Raw genomic sequence first — 23,481 nt, forward strand, 5'->3', positions numbered from 1 at the left:
TTGTTGCCGCTGTTGTTAGTTGCCCTTGAGTCGCTCCGGCTCCCAGCGACCTTACGTATAACAGAATGAAACCTTGCCTGGTCCTGCGCCATCTTCACGGTCATTGGTATGTGTGAGTCCATTGTTGTGGCTTTTGTGTCAACCCATCTCATTGAGGATTTCCCTCCTTTTCCCTGACTCTGTACCAAACGCGAAGCCCTTTTCTAGCCATGAGCTCACTTAGAGTCTCCAAGATCCTGTGAGGGAAGCATTGTTGATAGCCCCACTTCACAGGAGAGATAACTGAGGCCAGGCGACCTTGAGCAACAATGCCCAGTGCCTTCAGGTAGAATAAACCCCAACCTTCTTTCTAACGCACCCTTTGGTTTGGTAGCAGACATTAAAGAACCTGTGGCTTTTCCTTCTTGGGGGGCATGAGGTTAAATAGATCAGATAGGGAGAAAGGATTTAACCTTTCACGGAGCTGCTGTTTTCTGTGTAGATGCTACCTGGCGTAGTACCTCATTTAATCTCTCAAGCAACCTTTGAGGCAGGTGTTATTTGCACCTGAGGACACTTTGGCTCAGAGAGGTGAAATGCTTTTCCCCAAGTCCTGTGTGTCAAGAAGGGGGTGGAAGGTGGGCCCAGGTCTCTCATCCTCCAACTCCTTGGCTCATGCTCCCCACATGCCACAGTGTCTCCTGCCGAGAGCAGCTGGGCCTGGCATGCTGGAGCTGTGCAAAAGCGGCCGGATCTCCTGGGATGGCTGGTGCGGCACCCAGAGCTCCCAAAGCTTTGCTGGTCCTATTCAAGGTGCTGGAAATTGTCAGACATTAGCCTTCACCTTACAGCCTCCCACCTGCCCTCCAGTCTGGAATGGTGGAGGGACTGGGGTGCAGGAGACCCTGTAGGTAGGGACCTATCTACGGAAAATGGCACCTATGGCAATGAGTGTTAAATTGCTGAATGATCTCTCACAGCTGGCGAGGGAACCCCTGATGGCCAATAGAAACTTCTCATTGGTGCCCTGCCTAAAGCAGCCCCAAGGGCACTCAGCCTACCTGCTATACCTTAGTTCCGCCTCTGCCTGTAGATTCATGTGCTCCAGTGCCCTCCTTAACCAGTGAAAAGACACTTCATGGGCAATGTGACTGGCCACGTCCCACAGAAGAGCTGGCAGAGTTTGGAGGAGAACCCAAAACCCTGACTCTGAGGTCTGGCTGTTGTCCCTCAGCCTCCTGGTCCCTCCCAACCCTGCATTCTCTGGTCACCTCGGGCTCGCCTGTGGGTCACCTATTGTGACCCCTATCACTAGCTTCTGTTCGCGGTCCCCAGATTCCATTATGTGTGGCTCTCATTTCCAGGAAGAACACAAGGAGCTCAGAGTCAGAGGCTAGGTTGCAACTTTGTCTTTGGAGTTTGGGAAAGAGCTGGCTGTGAGTTGCCTGGATCTGGGATGAGATCCTGGCTGTGCACCAGAGGGCATGTTGCTTGTCATCTCTGAAATTAAATGACTTCCCTTCCCTGTTGTACTTTCCTGTAACGATCACACTGGCGCACCTTGTTTGAGTGCTTACAATGTGCCAGGCCCTGTGCCAAGTTCCTAAGTACTAAACATTCTATTCTCTGTAAAGTACAGGCCTCTCATTCCACATGGTGGTGATTCCCTTGGGAGCTGGCAAGATGCAGTTAAAAACACACTTTGCTGGGGACAGGTGTACTGAGTTGCAGGCTTAACCTTGCCTTCCAATAGTCTGGATGGATTTCGCTGCAGTGATACCAGCTGGCATTTGTTGAACACATACCTAAGGCCAGGGACGGAGGCCGAGGAGGTTAAGTAACACGCCCAAGCCACATAGCCAGTGATAGAATCAGGACAGGAGCTGGGCAGTCTGTGTGTAGGCCCTGCACCTAACTACTCTGCTGTATGAGAGGACTCTGCCCTCCTCTCCATCCTGGAGGCCTCTTCCCTGCTGAGAGACCCTGGAATCCCACCCACCCAGGCCTGGCAGCAATGCCCTGGTGTCCTAGATCATGCCTCTGTCCTCAGTGCCCCCCCGAGTGTCTGGCTCACGCTGAGAGCTCTGTCAACACTGGATGAACGGAGAACCAAGTGAGTGGATTCTGTAAGACAAATAGACACTTAACTGAGGCATTTAGATTCCTAACAGGCACAAGGGGTTACTCCATGCTGGCCACCACCTGCCAAGGCATGGACAGTCTTCTGGGCTTCAGTTTCCCCATTGTACAGGGGTCATCCTGTGACCCCCTGCTGGTCTTCTGTCTCCCTCACGTGGGCCCAGGCTGCCCAGAGCTGACTGTACCTTGTATTTCTCCCCCGGCCCTCCCCTCACAGCCTCCCGCTTCTTGCCGCTGCGCCCGCCAGCCCAGCCCACACGGCCGTCTTTTGTTCTGCTGTCTCACTTTCAGGCAGACCAGTCCAGCCTGGTCCCCTGGCTTGCTTTGCATGCCCCTTTGAAGCCTTGACGGGCAGCCAGCAGAACTGGCCCGAGCACTCGAGGCAGGGGTCTGGAGCCAGAGCCCTGGCAGAATGTCTGTCTGCTGGCGTGGGGACCTGGCTGCTCTGAGCCCATTCACGCGGGTACAGAAATGCCCGGATGTGCAGCTCGGCTGGCGTGGGCACCATCTGGGGCTGCTGGGTGGGTCCGTGCCCACCACCCAGAGTTTTTTCTCAGGCCTCCGCATAGGGAAGCCCTCTGGTTTCTTCAAGGCCATGTAGCCCAAGCCTCTGTTTGGAGCAGAGGACAACCGGCAGCAGGGGAAGGCCTGGCTGCACTCTGAGCTCTCCAAGGAGATGCAGTGCAGGGTAGTGGTCAGAGTGCTTAGGCCTTAGCTTCAGACATATATTGAGGTCCTCGCCCTGCCATTGCTAGCTGTGGGACTTACCTTCTTCATGCCTCAGGCCTCAGTTTTCTCTTCTGTAAATGGGGGACTAAAACGCCTAGTTCACGGAAGCCCAGTAAACGAAGCCGTGGTGGTTCAGTGGCAGAATTCTCGCCTTCCACACGGGAGACCTGGGTTCGATTCCCAGCCCATGCACCTCACCCACAGCCGCCGCCCGTCTGTCAGTGAAGGCTGCAGGTTGCTGTGATGCCGAACAGGCTTCAGCAGAGCTTCTAGACTAAGCTGGACTAGGAAGAAGGGCCTGGCCATCTACTTCTGAAAATCAGCCAGTGAAAGCACAGTGGATCACAACGTCCTGACCCACAGCCGACCATGGGGACCGTGCAGGGCCCAGCAGCGTTTTGTTACACTGGGCGTATATATACATATGTATATTCTTAGATACACATAGGTTTGAAGAAATAAAGAACGGGTGCATATGGTGTTTTATGGCTGCAAATCAAAAGGTCAGCAGTTCGAATCCACCAGCTGCCCCTTGGAAACCCTGTTGGGCAGTTCTGCTCTGTCGTATAGGGTCACTATGAGTCACAATCGACTCAGAAACAACGGGTTTGGGTTTCTGGTTATACACTGAGTGTAGTCCATGCTGCTTATCACAGGGTTAAAGTTTTACATTTTACCTCATACATAGCATATGTTTCTTACCTAAATTCCTGCTTACACACACACTCAGGCAAAGTTTCAGAGCTGTGTCCCCTGACTCCATTTTAGCCACTGCACTGCTCTGGAAACGGAGCAGTTCTAGTCTGTCCTGTAGGGCTGCTGTAAGGCCGAATCAACTTGACAGCAACAAGTTTTTTTTTTTTTTTTTTTTTTGCTGTTTAGCATAAAGTGGACTTTTTTTTCCTGTTAAGGCATTGTTCTACAGGGTAATATTTAAAGGCCCTGTGGGATGTCGTAATATGGGTTTGCCATACGCATGTTACAGATGAGGATGTTGACCCACTGAGAGGCAATGTAAGTTCCCCAAGGTTACCCCGGCTGCTTAGGGCACAGCTGAGACCCCGAGACTTCCCTGTGAAGGTCTTTGTGGCTCCCCAAGGGAGATTTAACAAGACTCTAAGTTCCATGAGAGTTGGGACATCTTCCCAACATCTCCCACGTGGTGGTACTCTCCCAATAGTTATTGAATAAGTAAAGAAAATTAAGTCCTTTTCCTTTTTAAAATGTTTAATTACTACAAAAAAAATTTATTGTGGTAAAATATATAGAACAATAAGTTTGCCATTGTAACCATGTTTTATGTGTACAATTCAGTGATATTAATCACCTTCATGGTATTGTACAGCCATCAGCACTATCCATTTCCACAAGGTTTTCATCTCCCCAACAGAAAGTCAGCACGCCTTCAGTGGTAACTCCCACTGCCCGGCCCCCAGCCCTTGGTCACTGCTAATAAGCTTGGTTCTCTGTGCATCTGCGTATTCTAGATATTCCATATATGTCAAGCCCACTTCACTTCTGATCCAATTTCATCTTACTGAGCCCTCATTATGGCCTTCAGTGTGTCTTTCCCTGCAGGCCTATTTCTGGCCTGGGTGTCCCTCAAGGCCAGGACCATGTCAGATTATCTGAAGCCGGTGGCCCAAGTCCAAGGCCTGGCCTAGAGCAGATGCTTGGTCAATGAATATCGAATTGTGGAAGTAGAGGCTCTGCCTTCTGGATTCGAGTCATCACCCTCCTCACAAAGCTGCTCTCAACTCTCTTTCATCACACACAGGAGTTAGGTTTCCCAGACCCCATTGAGTTGCCAGCAATCCACCTGCCATCACTGGTCCAGGGGCACCTTGGACATCAGCCCCTGCCTGTCACACCTGAGGTTGGCACACCTGGGGTTGGCACACCTGGGCTGTTCTGGAACGGATCTTATGGCTGAGGGTTAAGCAACACCTGGAGCGGTTATGAGGCAGGGCACCTCCTTCTTATAAAGTTCCCGGGCTGCTTGGCGGGTGGCGGGTGGCTGGCAGTGGAGGGACCCTTGGCACTACTATGGCTTTGAATCTGCTGCCAGCGGGGCCTTTGATGCCCACAGGGGGTGCCCGCCCAGCTGAATTCACTGTAGAAGACAAAAGCTGCAGAAAGCAGCACAAATAAAATGAAAATGACCCAGCAACTGCCAGGGAGCTTGCCACCCTGTGTCCTGGTTGCAGGTACGGTGTGCAGGGGAGCATTTCTGGGCCTTGGGGTAGCCTGCACGTTGCAGGGGTGCCCTGGTGTAGTGGACAGCATCAGCTAGGCAAGCTGCCTCACCTCGAACATCAGCTTTCTCATACACAAAATGGGTTTAATGAGACCAAACTTAGAGTTCTTGTGAGAATTAGAGAAATTGATACCTAAAGCACCTGCTCTGTGGATATTCAATAGTAACAGTAACTGTCATAACGACAATGGCAGCTAACGCTTAGCAGTGGTTAAGAACTCAGCTGCTAACCAAAAGGTCAGGAGTTCGGATCCACCAGCTGCTCCTTGGAAAACCTATGGGGCAGTTCTGCTTTGTCCTACAGGGTCACTATGAGTCAGAATCGCCTCGATGGCACACAGCAACAAGAATGTGCCAACACTGTTCTAATTGCTTTATATGTATCACTTATTTAATCCCCATTTAAAGATGACTCTGCAAGGTAGGTAACACTATTATCTCCATTTTATAGATGAGAAAACTGAAGCTCAGAGATGTTAAGTCATTTTTTGAAGGTTACACAGCTCCTAAGAAGCCAGTCCAGAAATTAAACCCGGCACTCAGGTTCTGGAGCACAAGTTCATAACCACCTTGCTACGCGTTTCTTCCCCCGTGCTCTTTTGAGTGTGTTATGTTTTCTTCTTCATGATGATGATGACAATGATGATGGGGACGATGATGATGCAGTCCGCTCCTTGTTAGGATTTCAAATTCATTTTCATGTTTGGTGCTCAGAGCAAGCTGGGAGGGGGAGTCATTTTCAGCTTATTTTTCCATCAGAGGAAACCTTAAGTGGTGGCCCAGACACCTGCAGCCATGCTGTCAGCCTGGAAGGCCTGAGGCTGGCAGAAGCAGATGTCCTGGCTCTGTGTCCTGCCCAGTGGGTGGGCATCAGGCTGCTGGCACCTCTGCTTCACCGTGGGGGCCTGCAGGGAGGGAGGTCTGGGGCTACAGCTGGGGTGGGGGCAGGTCGCCCCACTGCTGCCTTCCTGGCTGTCAGTGGACCGAGGCTGTTCCCTCCACCTCCCCAGACCATCCAGAGGCAACCTCAGCCCCTCTATTGAAGATGCGGGGGCCACGGCTCCTGCACACTGGGTGCCTGCCACACTCTCTGTCTCCTCTCATCTCCGCAGTGGCTTCCCAGGGCCACATTAGTATTACTGCCATTATATAGACTATATCAGTTCTTTATTGCCCCTTAGTGCTGAGTAGCAAACAACACAAAACCCCAGTGGCTTTCAAGAACAGCATGTATTGTTTGTGCATCCAGGGCAGTTGACCGAGCGGCTCTGCAGATCTTGGATGGACTCCCTCCAGGTCTGGGGCTTGGCTGGCTGTCAGCTAATCTCATTTGGCTGGGGTGTCTGGGGTGTCGTCCATCCTCCCCTGGGACCAGCAGACTAGCTAGGGGGTGTCCCATGGAGAGAGCAGAGGGCAAGAGCCAGACCCTGCCTAATTGAGCTATGGGTTTCCCAGCTTCTGCTTGTCTTTCTTTTGCTAATATTCTGTTGGCCGAAGCAAATCACCCACCAAGCCCAGAGTCGGAGTGGGAGGGCCCTGCAAGTGTCTGTGGCAGAAGGCAAGGGCACAGGGAGGGGCGAAGGCTTGGGATACTTTTTGCAACCGATCACAGGTTATGTCATCTCAGGTGTCCCTGAGACTTTTCTGAGGTTTGCTATGTTGTCCTTATTTAATGATAATTGCACCATTAGAAGGATCACAACATGGTATTGCCCGATATAGGAGCGGGCAACATTTTGTTCTGTTGTGCACGGGGTCGCCAGGGGCCAGAGCTGACTCGACAGCAGCTAACAGCAACAGGACGACTAGGAGGAGAAAGGAGACCAGCAGGCACCGAGCACCGACTGAACGCCAGGCTCTCCTCTTGAGGAGGGTGGCGCTATGGTTCTCCATGTCTCTGTGGGGCCGAGGGACTCTGTCAGGCTCTCCTCTTGAGGAGGGTGGCGCTATGGTTCTCCATGTCTCTGTGGGGCCGAGGGACTCTGCCAGGCTCTCCTCTTGAGGAGGTTGGCACTATGGTTCTCCATGTCTCTGTGGGGCCGAGGGACTCTGCCAGGCTCTCCTCTTGAGGAGGGTGGCGCTATGGTTCTCCATGTCTCTGTGGGGCCGAGGGACTCTGCCAGGCTCTCCTCTTGAGGAGGGTGGTGCTATGGTTCTCCATGTCTCTGTGGGGCCGAGGGACTCTGCCAGGCTTGTCCAGCCAAGAAGGAGCTCAGACAGCTGTGTGTGTGTGCACATGTGTGTGCATGTGTGTCCAGACCTGTGCCCAGGTTAGATGCGTGGGAAACTCACAGCCAAGACTCACACACATTGTTCCCTGGGCCAGGAGGCTGGGAGGAAGTGACTCCAGGACAGAAAAAGCTGTGACCTCTTCTAACACAGGATGGTAGAGTCCTTGGTTTCCCATCAGCCTCCCTCCATGTACTCATCACAGAGGCTGGACAGTAGCCGAGAATTTTTCTTGAAATCCTGAGAGTCTCCAGCAATGTCAGTATCACAGAGAAATGAGACCCTTTAGCCATAAATTAGTGCTCAGGCTGGGGCTTCGCCAGTTAAGAGTAAATGTCCAACTCTGAGAATTGAAACTAAATCAGAGCTCTGATTTATAAAGTGGCCTCAAAGTCAGTAATTCCTCATTGCATGGGTTCAAACTGTGCTCCGCCTTTGCCTCCACCCGTGGCAGGTCCTCCCGGAATAAAAATGCCAGATGAAGTCTTTGACCTGTATCTTGGAGGCTGTTTCTGTAGCAAAACTGTCCTCCTCTGTCTTGCCGTGGGCCCCCTCCACCCTCGGCTTGCTTTCCCATGCCAAGGAGACACGTCTGAGGGTGCTTCTGGGTGGCCAGATTCAGAAAGCTGGGCAGCCATCTGCTTAGCGGGCCACCTTCCCAAGCCTGCAGAGCTGTGAGCCTAAAGCTGGTGGCGTCTGCACCTCTTTTGGCCTCATCCTTTGGCCTGATAAAAGCAAGGTGCAGAGTTTTGAACAGGGGAGATAGAAACAAGAGATCCTCTTCTTTCTTCTCTTCCCTCTCCTATACTTACTCGGGACCAAACATCGGCCCAGGTATTTTTTTTTTCCCAGTGAACTAAAGGTCCTTTGGACCCCAAACCACCTTCTGTAAGTGGCTTTATGATTTTATAAGAAGCAGTTCAGATGCCTACAGGAGGAATGGTAAAGTAAAATAGCCATTACCTATTTACACTAAGTAAATGAGAAAAAAAATGAACTCTCCCACTCCATCGCCGTAATGAGGCTGGAGGGCAGAGGTGCGCCGACATGCTGCTCTCAGCCATCGTATGATGCCTTCAGATGGGTTTTGCTAGCATGGTATGCAAGGAACTCTGGTGGTACAACCGTTGAGTGCTCAGCTGTTAACCGAAAAGTTGGCAGTTCGAATCTTCCCAGTGGCTTCTCAGGAGAAAGACCTGGCAGTCTGCTCCCATAAAGATTCCAAAAAAAAAAAAAAAATGGCCAAGAAAACCCTATGGGACAGTTCTACTCTGTCACATGGGGTCACTATGAGTCAGAATCAAATTGACGACACCTAACAACAACAGCCCTGGTGGCGCAGTGATTAAGGCGATCAACTGCTAACCGAAAGGTTGTCGGTTTGAAACCACCAGTGTTCCGAGGGAGAAAGATGTGGCAGTCTGCTTCCATAGAGATTTACAGCCTTGGAATCCCTGTGGGGTAGCTGTGAGTCGGAATCGACTCCACGGCAGTGGGCTTGGTGTTTTTTTTTTATTTCTTAACAACAGTGTCAGCATGGTAAGCAAAAGGGCCTTAGTAATGGCTGCATATTTGGGCTTCGTGATCTCCTTTCTGGGTTTTATCCTCAGGGACTAATTCAAAGGAGAAAAATATTTTCGTGAAAATGTCTTTTGAGTTGTCCTTTTTTTTTTTAATCTTTGGATCAAGGAAAATGTCAAATCTATAGGAAAGTAGAGCGAATACTATGATGAACACCCATATCCCCATTGCCTGGTTTAGACAATTATAAACGTTTGCTAATTTACTTCATCTTTTTTTTTCTAAAATGTTTTTAATTATAGACATCATGATATTTCACTTTCAAATGTTTCAGGGTAGCTTTATTTATGATAATAAAAAGTGAAACCCAACCCTAAATGGAGAATAGTTATGTAAACTGTGCTATATTCACCTGGTACAATATTGTGAAAGACTTGAAACTATCATTTTGAATGTCCTGTCACAAGCTGTGTGAGAATGCTGTACTTTTCCTTTATACAACTTACCATTGGCAGGGTGGGGGGCGGGGGAAACAGTTGCCATTGAGCTAATTCCAACTCATGGGAACTCCATGTGCGTCAGAGTAGAACTGTGCTCTGTAAAGTTTTCAATAGCTGATTTTTTTTGAAGGATTACCAGACCTTTCTTCCAAGGCACCCCTGGTTAATTGAACCTTCAGCCTTTTGTTTATCAGCTGAGCATGTTAACCATTTGTACCTGCCAGAGACTCCCAATTTACCTTAGTTTCTAATAATTTAATTGCTTGATTATTGAATAAATGTCTGTTTTCCCTATTCACCTGATAGGACAGTGTCTGTTTTGTTCACCATTGTCTCTCTACTGCCCAGCATCGTGCCTGGCCTGTGCAGGTACACAAAAAAGTTTATTGAATGAATGCCGAGTGAGCATTTTTAAATCCTTGAAATAACATGTTGGGTGGCACAGCAAAGCTCATGATCTCACGTGAGTACGGTATGGAAATACCTGTGCATGTAGGGGACTTCTAGAAGGCAGCAGTGAGAATTTCAAGTTGTTGAGTTAGGGTGGTGGGCAATACAGGTGAGGTTTGTTTTCACACTTGATTTCTTCGACATTGTGGCTAGGCAATTGTAACAGTGAGCGAGTCTATCACTGCCATAGCCAGGCAGCTGCCACCAGGCTTCTTGCTGGTTTTATCTAGTTCAGTAGACAGGAGCACTGGACTTGGAGTGTGAAGACCTGATTTGGAAACTACCACCCCGTTTACTAGCCATGGGCGTTTTAGCTGTCACTGAATCCCTCCCCACTTAATTTCTTCAACTGCAGAATGTGACCTTGGCCTCTGCCCCTCCGAATTTCCATAATTAAATAAAATAATGAGCGAATTAATGGATGTGAAAGGACTTTGTAAAGTGTTTCAGAGCTAGCTGCTCCACTGCACTTCTCCACCATGATGCACCTAAACCCCCTTGTACCACAAGAACCACCCACGTTCTATGATTCCAGCTGGGCTGGAAACAGAACCAGCGATTCCGTGGAGGTGCACAGAGCAGCAAGATATTCTTAGATGGCCCATCAGAAAATCCCAGCTGATGATAAACCGAGGTGGTGATGGCTAATTAAATCTGAGTGCTTCTATTCTGCTCATCGGTCTTAATAATTGATTGATCAGTCATCCGATGGGCACTTACGGAGCACTCACCTCATTTGTTGTTGTCATTAGTTGCCTTGGGGTTGATTCCGACTCATGGCGACCCCATATGCAGGCTGTGTATTCATTAGCCCTTGGGGGCTGCCAACGCCACCCAGATCCTTTGGATTTTTAAGTGGCACCAGAGTCTGTGTTCATCTGACCAGTGGTCCTGAGGGTCCTGTGAAGGTCAAGGTGGTTTAGCCAGAGGATGAGGGGCAGCCTCATTCTTCTACAAGAAGAGGTTTTAGTAGAGGGATCCTGGCTGGCTCTTCCCCTCACCTTTATCCTAGAGAATCCTGTTTAAGGCGGTGGTGGTGGCGTTAGGTGCTGTCGAGTTGGTTCTGACTCAGTGATCCTGCGTACAACAAAACAGAACATGGCCTCATTCTGAGCCATACTCACAATTGTTGCTATGTTTAAGCCCATTGTCGGAGCCACTGTATCAATCCATCTCCTTGAGGGTCTTCCTCTTTTTTCACTGACCTTCACTTTACCAAGCATGATGTCCTTCTCCAGAGATTTGTGCTTCCTAATAAATAACATATCCAAAGCACATGAGACAAAGTCTCGTCATCCTCGCTTCTAAGAGCATTCTGGCTGTACTTCTTACAAGTCAGATTTGTTCATTCTTCTGGCAGTCCATAGTATCTTCCATCTTTGCCAACATCATAATTCAAATGCATCAATTTTTCAGTCTTCCTTAGTCATTGTCCAGCTTTCACATGCATATGAAAATATGAAGTGATTGAAAATATCATGGTTTGGGTCAGGTACACCTCATTCCTCAAAGTGACATCTTTGCTTTTGAATACTTTAAAGAGGTCTTTTGCAGCAGATTTGCCCAACACAATATAGCCGTTTGATTTTTGACTGCTGCTTCCATGGGCATTGATTGCGGATCCAAGTAAAATGAAATCTCTGTTTCATTTTTAGTCTTTTCTCTGTTTATCATGATGTTGCTTATTGGTCCAGTTGTGAAGATTTTTGTTTTCTTTATGTTAAGTTGCAATCCATACTGAAGGCTATAGTCTTGGTCTTCATCAGTAAGTGCTTCAAGTCCTCTTCACTTTCAACAAGCAAGATTGTACCATCTGCATATCGCAGGTTGTTAATTGTGTAAGGGAATTTAAAAAATTGAGGTACCTGACAAAATTTGAAGTGGCTGGCTTGAGGTTCGGTATGATTCCTTTGTTGCTAGTTTCATTTTCACCCTAGCAACAGCCATCTTCTGTTTTGACTTAATCATGCAGGTTATTTCTAAGAGAGGAATGTCCAATAATGATGACATAACTACACTGAACTCCCTAAGGGAGGACTGTCCTGTAATGATGACATAAATACCCTGAGACTACCCCCTCTCGTCAAATACCCTTATGATTACTACACTATAACCAATCTAAGGAAGACATGTATGTCCTTTTAAGCCAATTGCCTTATGAGTTCCCGTTACAGGAAGCCCTGCCTTACCAGTTCTCACCACAGGAAGTCCCATCTTATAAAGATCTGCCACCAATCAAGTAATGTCTTTCAATGGTGTAAGTTTGTAAATACTAATCAAGTACTTTAATTCATGTTCTTTGTCCCTCCCCCCCCCCTTATAAAATATCACTGCAGCAGTGCCATTTTGGATTACTGGATTTCACCACATGGAATTCAGTCTATCCCCAGCTTGAGCTGTTTCTATATTTTTAGTAAATCTCTCAACATTAATCAGAGTATGTGTGGTTACTCTTAGATGTTCCTTGGCATAGTTGGCAGGAGTCTGAAGCCATGCATTTATGGAGGGAAATTTAAAAGACCAGTGACTATTGTGGGAGTCATTTGATTTAAATAATTAAGCTTTCTAGGCAGTGAATTAGAGGTTAAGGGCTTATGAATAAAACTAAAGCAATGGGAGGCATCTTGATAATCAAAAGCAAGAAATACCTCAATTACATGTTGTTCAACTTGGAGATTATGTTTATTGGAAAAGACACCAAGGAAAAGATTCTTTAGAACCTCAACAGAAGGGACATTTTTTTGGTCCTTCTTACTAATCCTTGTTCTGCTAAATTACAGGGAATTAAGACTGGATTCATCTCTCCCAATTAAAGAAGGCCATGGCTGCCACCTGGATAGTCTGTTCCACTGAGGGACTCAAACTAAAGTTCAGCCACCTGGGTAGTCAGAAGCAGATGACTACGACAAAGGAAGGCAGTTTTTCCCAAGTCCATCTAACAAAACATCATGAAAATCGAAATTGAGGACATTTTTGGACTTCGCTTCTTACTCTGGGGTATCTTCGTGGTAACTGCCTTACTACATAAAGTAGGTATTATCACATGGTAATGCAACTGTCGAGACAGTTGCTCTTTGCTTGATATTTGCAGCCCTTGAAGTAGCTTTAGTATACAAATTAAATTTTATCGACTGGTATGATGCTTATTATTGTCCAGTTTCTCACCTTTAATGTAAACATAGAAGGTTCTATATACATTTTGCCTTTGGTATTGTGACCATTTTTTCTGCTCTTCCTTCTGTCCACTGTTACATTGTCTTTTATGCCAATAACCAAAGGAAACCACTTCCTTATTCGTATTATCTGTATGCTTTTTTTGCCCGTATACACTATTTTTAGACAAGCTTCCCTCATTAGAAAACTTTCCTTAAAGATACTCCTTTTCATACTCGTAATCCCCATTAATGCTTGGTATGAAAATCCATTTATTAGAGTAGCCCAGTCAGTAGCTAGTGCAGGTGATATGACTAATTTCTAGATTTGTCATCAAATCCCCAAAATTAGACATGACCATTCTGACCCACTGGCCTTGCCAGTCTTTAATTATAATTTTGTAACCAAAGCCACAGTGAATACTAGTGCTATTGGAAAAAGAGCCAATTGTGTTAAACTATATAGCATCCACCTGGTTCTCATACTCATGCTTTAGTACCTTGCTTTTATCTCATACTTGGACATGTCCTAAGATTACTTAAGCTGATGGATGCCCTATTTCTTTTGAGAAGAACAATCGAAATTATACAGTATTAGCAACCGTCTGCAGTGCAAATAAGGTAATTTTGTTTGATTTTGTTTCCATCTTCAGAGACAATCAGAATTAGGGAGATTATCTATTTACAATAATTTCCTTACTGAAAATTGGCTTGAGAAAGCAAATCAAACTATCCCTCTTCCTAATAATCAGACTGGATCAGAAATGCTTTGTGTACCACCTGGATATATATTTTTATGTAAAGGATCAGAATATTTAGGGGAAAACACCAGTAGTAAACTCTTTACTTAAGCTTTACCTTGTTTAGATGGGTGAAGCATAGATGGCCAATGTACATAGGTTATTTAGGAGTTCCCCTAAATATTCACTTTTATAATGAAAGCCTGTACTGGACTGATAATCTAAAGTTATTAGAAAAAAGGAGAACCAAATGATCTAGAGATGACCAAGGCCAACTAAGTGTAAACTCTGAAGGAAAACCCTGACACACACATGATTTTAAATCGTGCAGTGTCTCTTTGTTCTGTTCTAATGACTACCTCTTGGTCTATGTACAGGTTCCACATAAGCACAATAAAGTGTTCTGAAATTCCCATTCTTCCCAATGTTATCGATAATTCATTTTGATCCACACGGTCAGATGCCTTTGATTGTCAAAGCGTGTTAGAGCCTGTATTAGTTTCCTGTGACTGCTGTTAAGAAATTACTACAAATGAGGTGGTTTAAAACAACAGAAATTTATTCTCTCACAGTTCTGCAGGTCAGACATCTGAAATCAAGGTGTCAGCAGGGTCACACTCCCTCTGAAGCCTCTGGGGAAGTATCTTTCCTTGCCTCTTCCCAGCTTCTGGTGGCTGCTGAAAATCCTTAACATTCCTTGGCTTGTGGCTGTATCACTCCAATCTGTGTTCCCATCATCACATGGAATTCTCTGTGTGTCTCCCTCTCTTTATAAAGATATCAGTCCTTGGATTAGGGTCCATCTTAACTCATGTGACCTCATCTTAACTTGATTACATCTGCAAAGACCCTATTTCCAAATAAGGTCACATTCATAGGTACCGGCAGTTAGAACTTCAACATATCTTTTGAGGGGGCGCAGCTCAACCCACAGAGCCCAGGGCAAAATAATTCCTTCCCCTCAGCAGGATTCACTCGGGGCCGCTACTTGGCATGTGCTGATAGAAGGATCATTTTTCACCTGGGACCTGGACCAGGGCCCTTCTCATCCATTGTTCCTTTAGATTCCACAGCAGTAGATTCTACAGCAGCCCTGTTGCGCTGCTCACCCATTCATGCATTCAAAAGATACTCACTGGGTACCTACTCTGAGCCCAGGCCTGTGCCCCACTCTGGAACACAGTGGTGTAAAGGGCCAGCATCACCCTTGCCTTGAGGGAGCTTGCAGTCTGGTGTGTGGAGGGGGGGCGGGCTGGGGGTGAGGGCAGACACAAGGAATAAACAGTTCAAATAATTACAACTTCTGATAAGGAACCAATCAGGCTGCCGGGGAAGAGGACACTATGCTCATCTTTTCTCTGAGAGATGTCTGTTTCCCAGAACCTCCAGAACAGGAAGGAGCCAGCCGTCCGAGGAAGGATGCACAGGTCCCCCAGGGAGCAGGGTAGTGTTTCAGGGGCCTTGTGGAGGGAAGGAGCTTAGCACTGTGAGAGCAAGGAACGAGGGCCAGGGCAGTTGGAAGGCAGGGAGAAAAGGGGACAGGGTCAGAGGAAGGCAGGGCCAGTTCAGGAGAAGGAGTTCCCGTTTTATGGTAGTGCACTGGTAGGTATTCATGTGAGACATTAAAGCTAAATCCAGAATTGAGGCTTCTTCCTTGAATTGTTTTAGAGTCCAGAGTTTCACAGCATTGTGCCTATTGGCTGGATAACCCTGTGGTAGGGGCTGTCCTATGCTTAGCATCCATGGCCTCTTCCCTTCAGACGCCATTAGCACCCCTTCCCAGTTATGACAATCAAAAATTCCACCAGACATGGCCCAATGTCCCCTACAAGGCAGGGGAGACCAAAATCGCCCTGAATTGATGACCCACTAGTTTAAACTAGAGGTTCGCAACATTTGCAACACCAGAAACTGAATTTTGTTGGTTCTCTCTACTCTTTCCCAGGAGTAAGTTTTTCAAACAAACAAACTTCATTTGCTGAGTATTTATTTCCTTATCTAAAAATGCATCCACCTGCCAGTTAGGGTTTCTGATCTGTGTTACTCAACTGATCAGATTCTGGCCAGCAGCAAAAACGCTTGCTGGCATTTGTGGCCTTATTGAAAAGAAATGTGCCATTTATGATAGACTTTTGGACCAATTAAAAAAAGAGCCTGAAGACTCCCACTTCGGAGTCCTGAGACCCAGGTTGGGGGCACTGGCATTATCATCCATTTTATTGTTTGAAATCAAGGGTTTGGATTAAGTGTGCATTCAAGGGCCCTCTGTGGCTCCAGATTTCTCCTGGATCTTCCGTCTCCTCTCCTGTCCATTCGGCCACGAGTAACGGTATTTACTCAAGGTGTATTTGTTTATTCAGCACTTGCTGTGTGCCTAGCACTTTCCTGGGTGTGAGGACACTGAGGTGAACAGCAGATGTGGTCACTCCTCTAACAGGGCCTGCAGTCCAGGGCGGGGCTCAGATGACAACAGGAGGCACAGAAATAAATAATCTAATTTCTGGAGGTGCTCAGTGCTGAGAGGGAGGTACAGCCTGTTAATGGGCTCCAGGGGGGTGGTCTCTGGAGCGACAGGGCCCTCTAAGTAATCAGGTCACCCTTTCTCTGGCCCTGACCTCCTGGCCATCTCTCGATCGGCCCCCATTGGGGTCATTCACAGTATTCATTGGCAGGGCTCAGCTTCCGTTAGTGGTGCACATGGCTAACGTGCTGGTTGCTAACCAAAAGGTTGGAGGTTTGGGCCCACCCAGAGGGTCCTTGAAAGAAAGCCCTCGTAATCTACCTCTGAAACACTGGCCATTGAAAATCCTGTGGAGCACAGTTCTACTCTGAAACACATGGGTTCACCATGAGTCAGAGTCGACTTGATGGCAACTGTTTTGGTCCCTGGTGGCATAAATGGTTTGTACTCAACTAGTACTATTGAAAGGTTGTTAGTTCTAGTCACCCAGTGGCACTATGGAAGAAAGGCCTGGTGACCTACTTCTGTAAGATTACAGTCATTGAAAAGCCCGTGGAATGCAGTTCTACTCTGACGCACTTGGGGCCACCATGAATCGGAATTGACTGGACGGCAACCAGTTTTTGGTTTGCAGGGATAAAATCTTTTCTTGCTTGGAAAAACATCCTTCGTGGCAGGCTGTGTCCCTCTGAAAAGCTTAAAAAAAAAAAAAAAAAAGTCATCAAGTTGCTCTGACTCCTGGCAACCCTGTGTGTGTCAGGTAGAACTGTGTGTGCTCCATAGGATTTTCAAGGCTGAGTTTTCGGAAGTAGATTGCCAAGCCTGTCTTCTGGGTGAACGTGAACCTCCAACCTTTCGGTTAGCAGCCGAGCATGTTGACTGTATGCCCCACCCAGGGATGCCCTGAAAAGCTAAATGAGGGGCGTTTCTGAGAAGTGTGTGAGGCTTCACCCAATCCCCAGTGGGAAGAGCCACCCTAAGTAGAAGGTAAGCTGCTAGCTCAAGTAGAAGGAGGCCTGGTGAGGATCTTGACCACAGGAGCTGGGCCAGGCGACAGAGGGCCCCTGTGAGGGCTGGGCGGATCTTCGGCAGGAGACTTGCTGGTCTGTAGTAAGGATCAGGGGCAGGTCCCCTCTCTCCCCTCTGATGTCTTCTGCCAAATCCTCAGAGCGGAGAAAGGACCTCCTAGCTGTTGTGCCTTTTTGAGCTCAGGCCCTGTCCGAGGGAGGGGAACGGGGACAGGCAGGTGGGACGGGGAGAGAGCAGCCCCCTTGCCAGGCTGCTTGGCTCAGCGCCATTTCCCCTCCTTACTCGCTAGCCGCTGGGAATTCTTTCTTCCCTCTGGCCACAATCAAATGCCACTTCTCCTTTCTGCCTTTGTTCCTGGCGATTCCTCTGGTCACTGGTGTGTGAAACTGAGCTGCTTAGCAGTATGTTCATCCAGGTGGCTGCGCACCTGCACAGGTGCAGGCCTGGCCTCCTGCACACTTCCCCCTCTTGGCCCGCCTTCCCTGCCTGGCCAGCCACCTCATCCTTCCGCTTTGTACACAGAATCCCGAGAACGATCCATCCCAGCTGCCTTAGAGAATTCACTCCATTGCCCGGTTCTCCTTTCTTCCTCTCCCCCATTTAAACACTTTAGTCCATTCTCTCAAGCGTCCTCCTTTTAAAGCCCAGTGGTCTTTACTTTGGCTATAAGGCCCTGTGGTGGCTGGGCTTCAGGAAATGCTTCTTCTGGGCCCTGAGAGATGAGCGGTGGCCCTGGGGGAGAGGTGCTGTAGACACAAAGGGCAGCAAAGACCAGGTGTGAGATGACGGCAGGGCCATAGGGAGGGCTTAGGCTTTGACTCTGCTGAGATGGGGCCAATGGAGGCTTTTAAACAGATCTGGCTTGCTTTGTAACCAGATCATTCTGGCTGCTGTGTTGAAAATAGACTGAAAGTGACAACAGTGGAAGCAGATAGACCAAGTAGGCCACTGCAATAATCCAGGGGAGAAATGACAGTGGCCTGGCCCACTGGTGGCAGAGGGGATTGTTAGAAGTGGTCAAACTCTGAATGTATCTCGAAGGCAGGATTTGCGGGTGGACGGGATATAAGGTGTCAGAAAAAGGCTCATCCCAAGGTTTTGATCTTGAACAAGTTGAGAAAGAAGTTTCCATTTATTGCTGTGGAGGAATCAGCGAGAGGAGTGGGTATGCTCATTGTTGTTGTTTGTGTTGCGGGTGGGGGTGGTCAGGCTGGAATGGTTGGGTTTGAGATGTTTGTCAGTCATCCATGTGAAGATGTTGAGGAAGTAGCTGGCATATGAGTTGGAAGTAAAGGGATGGGATACATATTTGGGAGCCATGTTATTCAAGCCTTGAGATTGGGTGTGATCCTGAAAAAAGCGAGTGTGGAAAGAAAGGAGAAGAGATCCACCGGGGCGTCCACCGTTGGTTGGGAGTCCCGAAAGGCTTCTGTGTGTGTGTGTTTGTGTTCTCTGTGGTATGTGTGTGATGTAGTGTGTGCATGGTGTGTGGTGTATGTGTGTGATGTGTGGATGGTATGTGTGTGGTGTGTGGTATGGTATGCAGCGTGTGCGTGTGTGTGTGCATACACATGTGTATACACACCCGTGTATACATGACCCCCATGACTGGACGCAGCCTGTTCTCAACAGCACGGCCATCTGTCTCAATTTTTTTTCTGGACGTTTGGGAAGAGTGATCCTGAAGGCCTTGCAGTTCCCATATCTCAGCCCCTTCAGCGTTCTGGGCAGCAGCATGGTACCCAGCCGTTCCTTCTCCTATGTTAGAAATTGATTGTTCTGGCATCCTCCTTCCAGGCCATTTTCAGTTCCCCTAACCTCCAGCCTCTTGAAGCCACTTAGTGTCTCTTGATACTGAGTAAGCCCATTTATTGAGACATGTGGGGCCTCCTTACTGGCCAGCATTGCTGAAAAGAGCTGTGTAGCTCCAAGGGACAGGGTCGCTTGAACTTAGTGACTTAGAAAGCCCTCGGTGTGAATGATGAGAGGTGCAGGGGCATGGTGATGCATGTTCCTCACCCTCTTCCTTCCTTGTTGTCTTTGTGAGGCAGAATGTTTACCCCATATTTTCCAAGAACTGTGTAGGTGGGTTACTGGGAACAATTGGTTTTTAGGGAAGTATCACAAAAAAAATTTTTTTTTTTTTATCATTGACACAGTGGCTATAATAATGGGCTTAAGCATAGCAATGATTGTGAGGATGGCCCAGGACCAGGCAGTGTTTTGTTCTGTTGCACATAGGGTCACTATGAGTTGGAACAGACTTGATGGCACCTAACAACAACAATTATTCTTCTAGGAATCCTGGTGGTTCAGTGGTTAAGTGCACAACTTCTAACCAAGAGGCAGCAGTTCGAACCCACCAGCTGCTCCTTGGGAGGAAGATGTGGCAGTGTGCTTCCATAAAGATTACAGCCTTGGGAATTCTATTGGGGGCAGTTCTACTCTCATCCATGGGTCACTATGAGTTGGAATCGACTTGACGGCAATGGGCTTGGTTTTTGGATTATTCCTTGAAGGAGCCATGATGGCACAGTTGTTTAGCACTTGGCTACTAACTGAAAGGTAGATGGTTCGAATCTGCCAGCTGCCCTGCTGGGAGAAAGATGTGGTAGTCTGCTTCCAAAAAGATTTACAGCCTTGGAAACCCTATAAGGCTGCTCTACTCTGTCCTGTGGGTTGATATGAGTCAGAATTCGACTTGATGGCAATGGGATTTTTGGTATTATTCCTCTGGATGTTGAAACTATGAAATCAAGAAAAATATTGAGTAAGAGTTGTCCTGATGACCAGGCCTGGATAATTATAGTGACTGTTTTGCAATGTACTTGGGCCATTATATAGTAAGGCACACTGAAATCAGTATAAGTGTTTTCAAGAAATTGAGGAGCAAAGCCAGACTGGAAGCTGGGTCACAAGATTGCTGTTGCTCAGAGGCCCAAAGGGAGGGCCCGGCCCACCTTTCATCACAGGTGGAAGTGTTCACCTGAGACAGCGGACCAGTCAGCCAGTCACCTCAGCATTGATCCCCAGGTCCAGCCACCTGCCCTGTCTCTAGCTCTGTGGACTGCATTGGATTCAGAGATGGAGGGGTCCAGTTTTTCAAAATCTGTGCTTTTTCACTCAATAATATATCTTTTTAGATATATTATTGGAGGGATCATTCCCTGGAGAAGGACGTAATGCTTGGTAAAGTAGAAGGTCTGCGAAAAAGAGGAAGACCCTCAATGAGATGGATTGACGTGGTGGCTGCAACAATAAGCTCAAATATAGCAACAATTGTGAGGGTAGTATAGGACTGGGCAGCATTTCATTCTGTTGTACATAGTGTTGCTATGAGTCAAAACCAACTCCACGGCACCTAACAATAACAACAATGTATCTTGGAAATGTTTTTTCTCTCTTTCTCTGTGAGAAGACACACCTCATTCTCTTTAACTGCTGTGTAGTATTCTGTAGCTCCCCTTCCCCAACTATTCCCTATCAAGGTATGTTTTGCTTTTATCCATTTTTTGCTTTTAATTCCCTTCTTCCTCTAATGTTATGTCATAAGGCATAGAATATTTTTTTACTCCCTTTATCTTCTCTCCCTTCATCCTTTCCTATGTCTCTTCCACCCACCCATCCAGCCATCCATCAGCCTATCCATCCACTCATTCACCAAATACACCATGTCTCCAGACACTGGGTACATGTGGCCCAACACAGAGACCCTGCCTCAGGAGCTCCGGTCCAATGGGGAGCCAGAGAGGAAGCAGATGATGGTGATTCTTGGAAGCAGGTTTTTTGTTAGTCTTTGCGGAGCTCTTTCTGGCCTTTCAGAGCATGTGGGAATATCTGAGGCATATTTCAAAGGAGGAGCCAGCCTTTGGGCCAGCATTACCACATCTGCCTTCCTGGGACCTTCTAGGGCCTTCATTGGCCGTCACCCCTGCCCCTCTCTTTCTCTCATGGCCAGAAGCTATAGCTTGAGCGGAACGACTTCATTGGCAGTCACCCCTGCCCCCTCTCTTTCTCCCATGGCCAGAAGCTCTAGCTTGAGCAGGACGACATCCGGATGGGCTCCAGCATGATGACCATAGGAAGGACCAGGTACCGTCATGGATCTGGATGGGGTGGCTTTTCTCTTGGGGGCTAGGGGAGAGCAGAGCCTCAACAAATGAGCAAATCGGAAGCCAGCTTTAAAATAGATACAGAGCCTCAGGTCTTTTCCCTTTGAGGAAATTAAAGAATAAAAGGGAGTGAAGATGGTGTCTGTATCAGAGATGGATAAAGAGAGAGGGAGAAGCGCCTCCAGTAGACAGGCCTTTTTTCTCCAGATTGACTTAAGCCATGACTTTGATGCCTGGAGCCAGGGCTGTGCTTCCATCTCTTTTCATCCTCTGCACTTTTTGCTTCTTTTCTTGTAGGAATTTCCTTTTTATTCATTCATTTTTTTTTTAAACGTATTGTCCGTTGCGTGTGTATGTGTGTTTTAAGAATACATTTATATAATAAAACGTTTGCCATTCCAACATTTTTCTTGCATGTACAATTCTGTGACATTAATTACATTCACTGTGTTATGCAACCATGACCACTATCCAGTTTCCAAATTTTTCCATCATCATTCACAGAAACAGTTGTAGGTGTTTTGTTTTTTTTTTTTTTTAAATTGTGCTTTAAGTGAAAGTTTACAGAGCAAATTAGTTTCTCATTAGATAGTTTGTACATAAAGTGTTCCACAACATTGTTTATATTCCCCTAATGTGTCAGCACTCTCCCCATTTCCGCCCTGGGTTCCCCATTTCTTTTCGTCTGAATATTCTACCCCTTCCTGCCTTCTCATCTTTGCTTTTGGGCAAATGTTTCCTTTTGAACTCATCTAATTGATTGTTCTAAGGAATACATTCATCTCGGGTGTTACTGTTTATTTTATGGGTCTGTGTATTGTTTGGCTGAGAGGTGGTCTCCGGTAATGACTTCAGTTCCAGGTCAGAAGGGTTGTTCCATGGTCTCAGGGGTTCTACCAGTCTATGTCAGACCAGTAAATCTGGTCTTTTTTGTGCATTTTGTTTTTTTGTTCTACCTTTTTCTTCCACTCTGTCCAGGATCCTCTGTTGTGATCCCAGTCTGAGCAGTAGGTAGCGGTAGCCAGGCGCCATCTAGTTCTTCTGGTCTCAGGGTCATGCAGGGTGTGGTTCATGCAGTCCATTAGTCCTTTGGACTAATTGCTCCCTTGAGTCTTTGGGTTTCTTCACTCTCTTCTCCTCTGGACTGGAAGAGACTAATAGTTGTATCTCAGAAGGCAGCTTGCAAACTTTTAAGACCCCAGATGCTACTGACCAAAGTAGGAAGCAGAAGTTTTCCTTATGAACTATGTTGTGCCCATTGATGTAGATGTCCCCCGAGTCTATGGTCCTTCACCTTTGAGCCTAGGAACTTTGTCCTGTGAGGTGTTTGGTCATGTCTAAGAAGTTTCCATGACTGGGCCCCTTGTGTGCTCTATTCTCTCTATTAATATACATTCCCCCAAATCAAAAATCAAACCCATTGCCATCCAGTCAATTCCGACTCATAGCAACCATAAAGGACAGAGTAGCACCGACCCATAGGGTTTCCAAGGAGTGGCTGGTGGAATCGAACTGCCAACCTTTTGGTTAGTAGCCAGGCTCTTAACTACTCCACCACCAGGGCTCCAATATACATACCAAACCAAGATCAAACCCATTGCAGTTGAGTCGATTCCGACTCATAGCGACCCTATAGGGCAGAGTAGAACTGCCCCATAGGGTTTCAGAGGAACAGCTGGTGGATTCAAACTGCCGACCTTTTGGTTAGCAGCCATAGCACTTAACCACTATGCCACCAGGGTTTCCTAATATATACATACAGCACCTACAATTACGAATATAGAAATATCCATAACCAAACCTATATCTGTAGGTGAGTGCGCTCCCTTATACCCTCCCACACCTCTTTCTCATACCTATCTACCTCTGTATCCATTCATAAATTTTTGTTTGTTAATAACATTGTTGCAGGATTGTCTCTTGTTGTTAGATGCCGTCAAGTCAGTTCCAACTCACAGCAATCCTATGCACAACAGAATGAAACACTGCCTGGTCCTGCGCCATTCTCACAATTGTTGCTATGCTTGACCCCATTGTTGCAGCCACTGTGTTAATGCATCTCATTGAGGCCTTTCCTCTTTTTCACTGACCCTGTATTTTACCAAGCATAATGTCCTACTCTAGGGATGGATTCCTCCTGACAACATGTCCAAAGTATGTGAGATGCAGCCTTGTCGCCATCC

General features: G+C 47.2%; 1 protein-coding gene across 1 annotated transcript in view; it reads left to right on the forward strand.

Moving 5' to 3' along the window:
* The window catches only part of MYC (MYC proto-oncogene, bHLH transcription factor), a 295,153-nt gene that overhangs the window by 258,489 nt on the left and 13,183 nt on the right, over window positions 1–23,481 (forward strand). The window contains exon 19 of the mRNA XM_064268071.1: window positions 12,585–12,833. The gene's annotated coding sequence lies outside the window, so the exon portion shown is untranslated. The remainder of the gene's footprint in view (window positions 1–12,584; window positions 12,834–23,481) is intronic.

Source organism: Loxodonta africana, chromosome 14, assembly GCF_030014295.1.
Source record: "Loxodonta africana isolate mLoxAfr1 chromosome 14, mLoxAfr1.hap2, whole genome shotgun sequence".
In the NCBI taxonomy this organism is placed as follows: Eukaryota; Metazoa; Chordata; class Mammalia; order Proboscidea; family Elephantidae; genus Loxodonta; species Loxodonta africana.